This window comes from Balaenoptera physalus (assembly GCF_965194825.1).
Source record: "Balaenoptera physalus genome assembly, chromosome: 2".
NCBI lineage: Eukaryota > Metazoa > Chordata > Mammalia > Artiodactyla > Balaenopteridae > Balaenoptera > Balaenoptera physalus.
The window spans coordinates 79,428,319-79,438,664 of record NC_138883.1 but is presented as its reverse complement, the minus strand read 5'-3'; the positions used below and the strand labels follow the sequence as shown (position 1 = coordinate 79,438,664).

Sequence of the window (10,346 nt, the reverse complement as noted above, 5' to 3'; positions counted from 1 at the left end):
TGCAAATCAAATCCACAGTGAGATATCATCTCACAGTTGTTAGAATAGCTATTATCATAAAGGCAAGAAATAACAAGTGTTGGCAAGGATGTAAAGAAAAGGGAATCCTCATACACCATAAGTAAAAATGTAAATTGGTACAGTCACCATGGAAAACAGTATGGAGATTTCTCCAAAAATTAAGAATAGATCTATCTTATGATCCAGCTATTCTATGCTGATATTTACCCAAAGAATACATAAGCAGTAATTAAAAAAGATATACACATTTGTATGTTCATAGCAGCATTATTTACGACAGCCAAGATATGGAAACAGTCTAAGTGCTTATCAGTGGATGAATGGATAAAAAAGATGTGGTATATATACTATATCTTGCTGACACCAGAGTGTAGGTTCTTGTCTCATCACAGAAAGTATTCAGAGACAAGACAGGGAGGTCAAGAAAATAAAGCGAGGATTAATTTAAGTGATAGTACACTCTCAAGGGGAGAGCGGGCAATTTCAGGTCAGTAGCTGCCCCAAGTTTCTTTGGCAAGCCAGTTATGTGGGCCATAGAAATGAAGGGGTGGAATATTCATTAGGGGGGAGGGGTGTGGGGGTCATACTCCCTGATTTTCATCCCAGCTCCATCTTCCAAGGGGAGGAGGGATTTATATCCTTATTTAATCTTGATTGGAAGTGTCATGGCATCGGTGCATGATGGAAGCTTCTTATCTGCAAGGCTAATTTTATTGTAATGAGAGCATAATGAGCAAAAGGTTACATTCAGACACTGGAGATTCCCAACTTTTCCCACCTTTCTTTGTCTGCCTCTAGGACACTATCATCCCAAAATATGTGGTTTCCTGTCAGTCTGGAGGTTCCTGCTTTTCTTTTTCTGCCCAAGGACCCCCATTGTTTACAAGTTGTATGGTTTCCTGCCATTTGGCCCGTGCCCCCCTTTCTATGCTCATATCTAGGTAACTGCCTGCTTTAACATTGCCACTTACAACAACATGGGTGGGCCTTGAGGGTATCATGCTAAGTGAATTAAGTCAGATGTAAAAAGACAAATACCATATGATTTCACTCATATGTGAAATATATTTTTTCAATAGTAAAATAAAATAAATGAACAAATTAAACAAAAACAAACACCTAGATACAGAGAAAAGTAGTGGCTACCAGAGGGGAAAGAGTTGGGGGAGAGGGTGAAATGGGTGAAGGAGCTCAACTGTATGTTGAGGGATAGAAACTAAATTTTTGCTGGTGAGCACACGGTATTGTATACAGAAGTAGAAATATAATGTAGACATGAAACTTATATAATGTTTTAAACTGATGTTACCTAAAGAAAATTTTTTAGATGATTGCAGAAAAAAAAAAAAAAGAAAGATCTCAAATCAACAACCTAACTTTACACCTCAAGGAACTAGAAAAAGAAGAACACACTAAACCCAAAGTTAACGGAAGGAAATAATAAAGGTTAAAGCAGAAATAAACACAGTAAAGAACAGAAGAATGATAGAAAAAAACAGCAAAACTAAGAGTTGGTTATTGGAAAAGATCAACAAAAATGACAAATCTTTAGCTAGACTAAGAAAAATAGAAGACTGAAATAACAAACATCAAAAATAATAGAAGTACATTGCAACTGGTATCATAGAAATAATAAGTATGAGACTACTATGAAAAATTATATGCCAAAAAATTGGAAAACCTACAAATAATAGATAAATTTCTAGAAATATACGACCTATCAGGACTGAATCATGAAGAAATTTAAAATCTAAGCACACCTATAACTAGTAAGGATATTGGATCAGTAATCAAAAACTTCCCAACAAAGAAAAGCACAGGACTAGTGGTGTCACTGAAGAATTACACCAAACATTTAAAGAATTAACACCAATTTTTCTCAAACTCTTCCAGAAAAGTGAACAGGAGGGAATATTTCCAAGCTTATTTTATGAGGCCAGCAATACCCTGGCAAAGATACTGCAAGAAAAGAAAATCGGGCAATGATACTGTAAGAAAAGGAGACTATAAGTCAATATCCCTGATGAATGTTGATGCAAAAATCCTCAACAAACTACAAGCAAACTGAACTCAATAATACATTAAAAGAATTATATACCATGACCAATTAGATTTATTCATGGAATGCAAAGGGCTCAGCACATGAAAATCAGTCAATATAATATACCACATTAACAGAAGGAAGGACAAAAACCACATGATTATCTTAATTGATGCAGAAAAAGCATTTGACAAAATTCAACCCTTTTCATGATGAAGGCACTCAACAAACTAGGATGAGAAGGAAATTACTTTAACATAATAAAGCCCATAGGTGAAAGCCCACAGCTATCTTCATACTCAATGACAAAAAATAAAACGGAAATCTTTCCCTCTAAGATTAGGAAAAAGACAAGGATGCCCTCTCTCACCGCTTCTATTCAATGTGGTACTAGAAGTCCTAACCAGAGCAGTTAGTCAAGAAAAAATAAAAGGCATTCAAATCAGAAAGGAAGAAGTGAAATTTTCTCTGTTGGCAGATAACATGATCTTATATGCAGAAAACCTTGATTCCACAAAAATATTGTTAGAACTAATGAACAAATTCAGCAAAGTTGCAAGATACAAAATCAACACACAAATTCAGTTACACTTTTAAACACCAACAACAAACAATCTGAAAAGGAAATTAAGAAAACAGTCCTGTTTACAATAACCTCAAAAAGAATAAAATATTGGACTGGCCAAAAAGTTCGTTCAGGTTTTTCCTTAAGATGTTACAGAAAAAGCCCGAACGAACTTTTTGGCCAACCCAATACTTAGGAATAAACAAATAGATGGAAGATCTATACACTGAAAACTACAAAGCATTGCTGAAAAAAATTAAAGATACAAATAAATGGAAAAACATCTCATGTTCATAGGTTAGAAAACTAATATTGTTAAATTACCCTCACTACCCAGAGCAATCCACAGATTCAGTGCAATTCCTATCAAAATCCCAATGGCATCTATTTTTCAGAAATGGAAAGTACTATTCCTATGGAATCTCAAAGAACTCCAATAGCCAAAGCAATCTTGAGAATGCAAAACAATGCTGGAGGCTTTACACTTCCTGGTTTCAAAACATATTATGAAGCTACAGTAATTAAAACAGTATGGTGCTGTCATAAAGACAGACATGTAAACAAATGGAACAGAATAGAGAGCCCAGAAATAAACCCTCATATACATGGTTAGATGATCTTCAACACAAATGATAAGGCTACTCAATGAGGAAAGCATGGTATTTCAACAAATGGTGCTAGGAAAACTAGATATCCACATGCCAAAGAATGAATTTGGACCCTTACCTTACACCATATGCAAAAATGAACTCAAAATGGATTATATGCCTAAACATAAGACCTGAAACTATAAAATTCCTAGAGCAAACATAGGGGAAGATCTTCATCACATTGCATTTGGCAGTGATTTCTTGGATATGATACCAAAAGCACGGGCAACAAAAGCAAGAATATGAAACAAATAGGACAACATCAGACTTAAAAACTTCTGCACAGCAATGGAGTCAGTCAACAGAATACAAGCTACAGTATGGGGGAAAATATTTGCAAACCATACCAGTATTCAGAATATGTAAAAACACCTACAACTCAACAGTAACAATAAGAACAATCCAATTTAAATATGGGCAAAGGACTTGAATAGACATCTCTCCGAAGAAGATCTACAAATGGCAAAGAGATGAAAAAATGCTCCTCGTCACTAGTTATCAAAGATATGCAAATAAAAACTGCAGTGAGATATCAAGTCACATCCATTAGGATAGCCACTATCAAAAAAACAGAAAAAATACCAATGTTGGTGAAGATGCAAGGAAATTGTAACTTTTGTGCACTCTTGCTGGGCATGTAAAATGGTGCAGCAGCTATGTAAGAAAGTACTGAGTTTCCTCAAAGTATTAAAAATAGACCTACCATATGCCTAGCAATCCAACATCTGGGTATCTATCCAAAATAATTAAAATCAGGGTCTTAAAAAGAAATTTGCACTCCTGCATTCATTGTAGCATTATTCACAGTAGTTGATATGTGGGAACAACCTAAATGTTCATCAACAGGTGAACAGATAACAAAAATTGGTATATACATATGATGGAATATTATTCAGCCTTTAAAAAAGAAGGAAATTCCATCATATGAATAACATGGATGAGCCTTGAGGACATTATACTACATGAAATAAGCTAGTCACAAAAAGACAAATGCTGCATGATTCCACTAAGGCAGAGAAGTGGTTCTCAGAAATGATTAAACTCGATCAATCCGTGGCAACGCTGATAGAGATAAAAAGAGTGAAGGCACAAATAATCAGTCCCAGAAATCTTAACAGGAAGACATCATTATGATTCCTTCATACAGAAACCTTTCAAGAAAACAGAAGAGGGGACTCATTTTACGAGGTTAGTATCTACATTCTGTTACATATAATTGACATTTCTTTTGAAAATGTTTTGGGAAGGATGACTGACTACACGTCCTTTCAATGTTATTCTGGAGTATTGCTGAAAAGCCCACTCAAGGAGCATTTATTCTCTAGGAAATAAACTTTAATTTATTACTTATTACTTATAAACTTACTATTTACTGATTAAAGCCTAGAATCTATGAAGTTACTAATTAATATATAGATTTTTGTCCAGTAGGGATGTGAATTATTTCTGTGAAATAGAAAAAGATAACCCCAAAAGTTACAATATTACTGCCCTGTAGGACATTAACCAGTTTTGATATTTAATACTGGTTTGCATTAGACTCATGATTCTAATTTTTTTTTAATATACTTGGAAATAATATAATCTGATAATGAAATTAAGAGGTAGGAAAATTGTAAATCAATCTCACTCATGAACATAGGTTTAAAAAATCCTTCACAAAATGTTATCAAATTAAACTTGTGATATATAAAATGAATAATACACCATGACCAAGTTGGGTTATTCCATGAATGCAAGGCTGATTTAATAGCTGAAAATCAGTTAATGAATTCACCATATTAAAAGAATAACAAAGACAAAAACATACGATCATCTGCAATAGATAGAGAAAACATCATACCTAAGTGTGAAATGATGAAATCTTTTCATTTGAGTTTAAGGACAGGATAAGGGTGTCTAAAATCACCACTTCTATTCAGCCAGTGGGGAAGGTAAGAAAAATAAATAAATGTATAAGTTAGGGAAAGGGAGAAATAAAGTTATCACTGTTTGCAGATTATGACTGTATAAGTAGAAAATGTAGAGCAGATCTATAGACACATCCTTTGAATTAAGTTTTGTAAGGTTTCTGGATACAAGGTAAATTTAGAAAAATGGTTTTATTTATGTATAACAAGAAAAAGTTCAAGTGCTTCCACTTTTGTGTTGAGTGACCTTGAGCAAATTTTCTAACCTCTCTTTCAGTTTCTTCTATAAAATAGGAATGATAATACTGTATCTTAGTGATTCTAGGGCACATTTTTTTCCATTTTTTTAACATCTTTGAAATTATGATGTAAGTCTTAACAGTGATGTCTTAGATTTGATGAAATATGATATCATATACCTCATAATGTGGTTTTGAAGGTTAGATTAGTAAATACAGTAAATTTAAAATATTTACAACAGTGCCTGGCAGTTAGCAAATGTTCAATAAATGTTAGATATAATTATGATTTTCTTCCATTATGTTTTTTTTTGTTGTTGTTGTTGTTGTTTTTTAAACTTTGGGTTTATTTATTTATTTATTTATGGCTGTGTTGGGTCTTCGTTTCTGTGTGAGGGCTTTCTCCAGTTGCGGCAAGTGGGGGCCACTCTTCATCGCGGTGTGCGGGCCTCTCAGTATCGCGGCCTCTCTTGTTGCGGAGCACAGGCTCCAGACGCGCAGGCTCAGTAATTGTGGCTCACGGGCCTAGTTGCTCCGCGGCATGTGGGATTTTCCCAGACCAGGGCTCGAACCCGTGTCCCCTGCATTGGCAGGCAGATTCTCAACCACTGCGCCACCAGGGAAGCCCCCATTATGTTTTTTAATGAGTTATTGTTTGCATAAAGAAAGCTTCTGGTTTTTTTATAGATTCGTTTTGTAGAACTAGCTTACAAAAGTTTTATTATTTCTAGTATCTTTTTAGTTGATTCCCTTGAATTTCACAGGAACATATACATATCAATTTAATTTGAATATTTTATATCTCATTTTATTCTTTTCAAGTTTCATTTTTTTCCTGTACTCTAAGAACAATGATAATTACAATAATAATAGCATGATAACAATAATAATGATAATAATGAAAGCCAGCACTAAGTAGAACTTACTGTATACCAGGTATGCTTCTAAGTATTTTAAGTATGGACACACTTGCCTTTTTTCTGTGTACTGGAGTAGTTAAATTATAGCACATTAACTCATTGGAATAGTATATATCCATTGACAGTATTTATTTTACAGGGTGTATGACATTGATAATTGCATATTATATATCTTTAAATGATAAAAGTATAATTGTGCCTATAGTATGAATGTAGATGTGTAAAATTTATGCATCTGTAAAAAAGGACAAGAAGAAACATGGAAAATAATTTGTTAGGAAGGAATTCTATATTTTTACTTCTAAATTTTCATTATTTGTGCTAAAATTACATAATAATCTTTTAAAAATATGTTAATGGTTTATAATCTAAAGATACAGTTTTTACTTCCATGTTAAAGGTAGAGGGAAACTTCTCAATCTGTTGCAAATACAGAATTTTTGTGAGAAAACAGAAGAATATTTTTTTCAGTATGATGCTTTAATTGTTATATTTGTCCTTTTCAGTATATTAAAAGTGGGATGAGGAATCAAAGTAAGTCCTTGGAAGCATTAAAGTAGTTGTGGACAGAATAGAAAAAAAAATGTCTCAAGAAGAAATAATGATTAATGCAGTACCCCCCAAAAGTAGGTCAGTCTCAAATATTAGAAATTAGCTAATATTTAATAATGGTAATATTAAATAATCATAGTAATATTTAATAATATCAATTAGGAAATGGCTAGTTTAATCATAGAAAATGTTTAAATTGTTATTTGAGTGATAGTATTTTCACAATGAATGTTAGTATGTTGGGTGCCACATTATATCAAGAAATCTATCCTTATTAAGCAAATGCTATCTAGTATGATACTTTGCAGCTACATATTTGACAGTCTCTGTTGATTGTCTTATATGTGTGTATGAGTTTATGGGTGGTTGATCCAAGTCAACCTTATAAAAAAAACATTTTCTTCTCAAAAACGACTCTTTTTTCTAATAATTTACTAAAGACAAAAAATTAAAGTCACTTCAAAAATAAGATTCTTTGCTGTTTTAAAAGTAATTTCCCTGGATTAGGTCCAAAAGGTAGTTCAAGTTCAGTTTGAAATAAGATAGGAACTGATATCTGCCTATATTTTTGCACATTCTGTAACTGTGACATAATACATAAATAATTTCGCACCTTTTTTGTAACCAAATAAAGCTCAGAACAGAATTACATACTCCAGTAATATCCTTCTTACTTTATTTATAATTTAGACCATGATCCACATGTAGGAAAATATTATACAATGTATTATTTCATATACTATTTAATTGCTTCTTTTCGTCAATTCAATTTCTATCACTTGGTCATTTATTTGCCTAAATAAGTGAATATCTAAGGAGAGAATATAAATTCTTTAGGAATCTAGCATGTTTTTAACTTCCTTTTAAGCCTCTCCTGAATTATGTTTCCTAAAAGAATGGGGGGTAGTAATTGAGTCTCCTGAGAACTTTCAAACATACAGCTTTCACTTAACTGGAGACTTTTTTTCCTTATTCGGGTCAAGTATTTATGTGTATTTTGAATTTCTGGTTAAGACTTTTGACCCAACCTTAATTATAAGTGAAGGTTCAGTTCCATTGCATATAATGGGGCTTTCAGCCTGGAACAAATATTTTTCTAAAGAAAGAGAGCAATTTTTAATGAGTTTAGGATTGGCAATTTACATATCTTCTTTGAGCTTAGTGTATATGCTTACAATTCTGCCTTCCAGTTGGCTTCTCTTTATCATCAGTAGTAATCATAAACCTCTAAAAAAGAAAGCTGTCTAATAAGAAAACATAGACTTGATGTTTCAAACTTATCTTAATTGATTACTTCAGGTTTAATTACAAGTTGTTTAACCCATCTTAAACACAGCTAACTGTTATTAAACAGAAAAAGTAATGAATGCCTTATCCAGAAAAAACCTAGGTTAATCAGTTTAGTCCCATTACTATTAATTGAACGGAATTGAATATGCAAAGCTTTTTGCCTCTCATTTTTTTCCTTAGTAAAATCACAGTTTTCAGATGAGAAACAAATGTTGTTAGGGATTTTTTTAAACATCACATTTCCTAATTTTAGAAATAGGTTACATGGGCATTGCTTTGGCATATTTTTACAGTTTTCCTACTAGACTAGATTGTAAACTTGTTGAGAGGGGAGATCATTTCTTGCCTATTGACTGCTCACATAACAGTACGTATAACATCGTGGAGCCTAGCATTTATTAGGCACTCAATAAATATTTATTACGTTGAAGTGAATTAGCCAACTTTTTAAATCTGTCAGAGGATGAGTGATTGATTTAAAGTAGTCCAGGGCCTTACCTATTCATTGCTACTATAGATAAAGTAGTTGTTGGAACATGAGGCAGTATATAACAGAAAATGAGGCAGCAATATATCTAGAAAGACATCATGTACTTTTGTGTGGTGGGCATAGAAGTAGCATTATCCCATGTCAGTTTGTGTGCATATACAAATAAAAGTTAGGGTGATTATTCACAGAAAAAAAGTGAACACATTGGAGATAATTCACTGGCAAGTACTGAATCTTAAGGTCAAAATCCTTCTGTATTGCTTAATGGAGACTTTAAAGTAAATAATAATGGATACTTAAGAATTTTACTTGATAATAATTCATATGAAAACAACATTCAGTTAATTACCAAACGTATTTTAAAAATTAAGACACATATACAGATTGGGTATGGATTTTGCTTTGACCATTTATTGTACTATTTGTTAACATATCTTACATTTTGTTGCATTTCATCAAATTTTGATGGGAACATTGACAAGATAATTGATGATATTAAAGAATTATTTTTTTAGGTATGATAATTGTATAGTGGTTATATTTATAAAGAAAAAAATAGTTCTGTATGTTTACTTACTGAAATACATACAGATGAGATGTTACGATATCTGGGATTTTCTTCAGTATTATCCAGTGAGGATAAGAAGTGGGTGAAAGTATAGGTGAGTAAGATTAGCCTTGAGTAGATAAATGTTAAAGCTGTCTGGCAGGAATACTGGACTGAGTTGCCCTCTCATTTGACTGTATCTGAAGGAAGGAAATCAGATAACCCATGGAATTACTGAACCTCCATTTAAAATTATTGAAAAAAACAGACCAGATGAGCATGAATAATTTGACTTTTCTAAAGTTTATTGGTTAGTTTTACAGAAAAACATTCAACATTTTTTCTCAGGTTCATATTATGAAAACCCATATAATAAGAACACTATGTTTTAATATGAAAACTCAGTTTGAAAAACCGCTTGGAAACAACTTTTAAAAACTGGGAGAAAATGTACTTTATTTTCTATTGTGAAATACAGATTTACTTCAAGATATATTTTATGTATGTCTCCCTATTTTAAACCAAACTAGAAATTCAATGCATAGTTTGTTGGGATTAATTGATGAAAGTTGTTCTTTAACGTAACCTTAGTTCTCATCTTTAAAAAAAATTGATGTTTCTTTTTGAGCTGCAATTATAGAATCTCAAAAAAATATTCTATTCTACTTTTAAATTCAAAATTAGGAAACTTGAAGAAGCCTATTTGATGCCCATTAGATACCTATAGTAATTTAGATCTATTGTGCCAATATGCAATAACAAATTTGTCCCAGATTGAACATAAATTTAGTTTCCTAAAGGTATGCTCAGTGCTTTAAGTTTATTTGTATTACTGTGTCCTACTTTAGACTATGGTATTAGTTTATATGTTTATTTATTTAATTGAACTTATATAGTAATTGTGCTAACATATGACTTTCTAATGCTGGCCTGCCACTGCATGATCAACCTTTTTTCCTACTGGAATTTAAAATTTTTTTAATGTTTTTAATTGATGCTTTTTTACTTTGTCCCTTTTGCCTTTAATAGCTTCATGATGTTTTTCCCTTTTCTTTGAGCAATTCACAACCTAACTCTATGCTATTGTATTATAATGCTTTTGCTCCTTTGCATGATTGTAA

At 32.3% G+C, this 10,346-nt stretch overlaps 1 protein-coding gene across 2 annotated transcripts in view; it reads left to right on the top strand.

The window, feature by feature from the left end:
- The window catches only part of DPH6 (diphthamine biosynthesis 6), a 306,643-nt gene that overhangs the window by 181,484 nt on the left and 114,813 nt on the right, over positions 1 to 10,346 (top strand). The gene's annotated exons all lie outside the window — the stretch shown is intronic.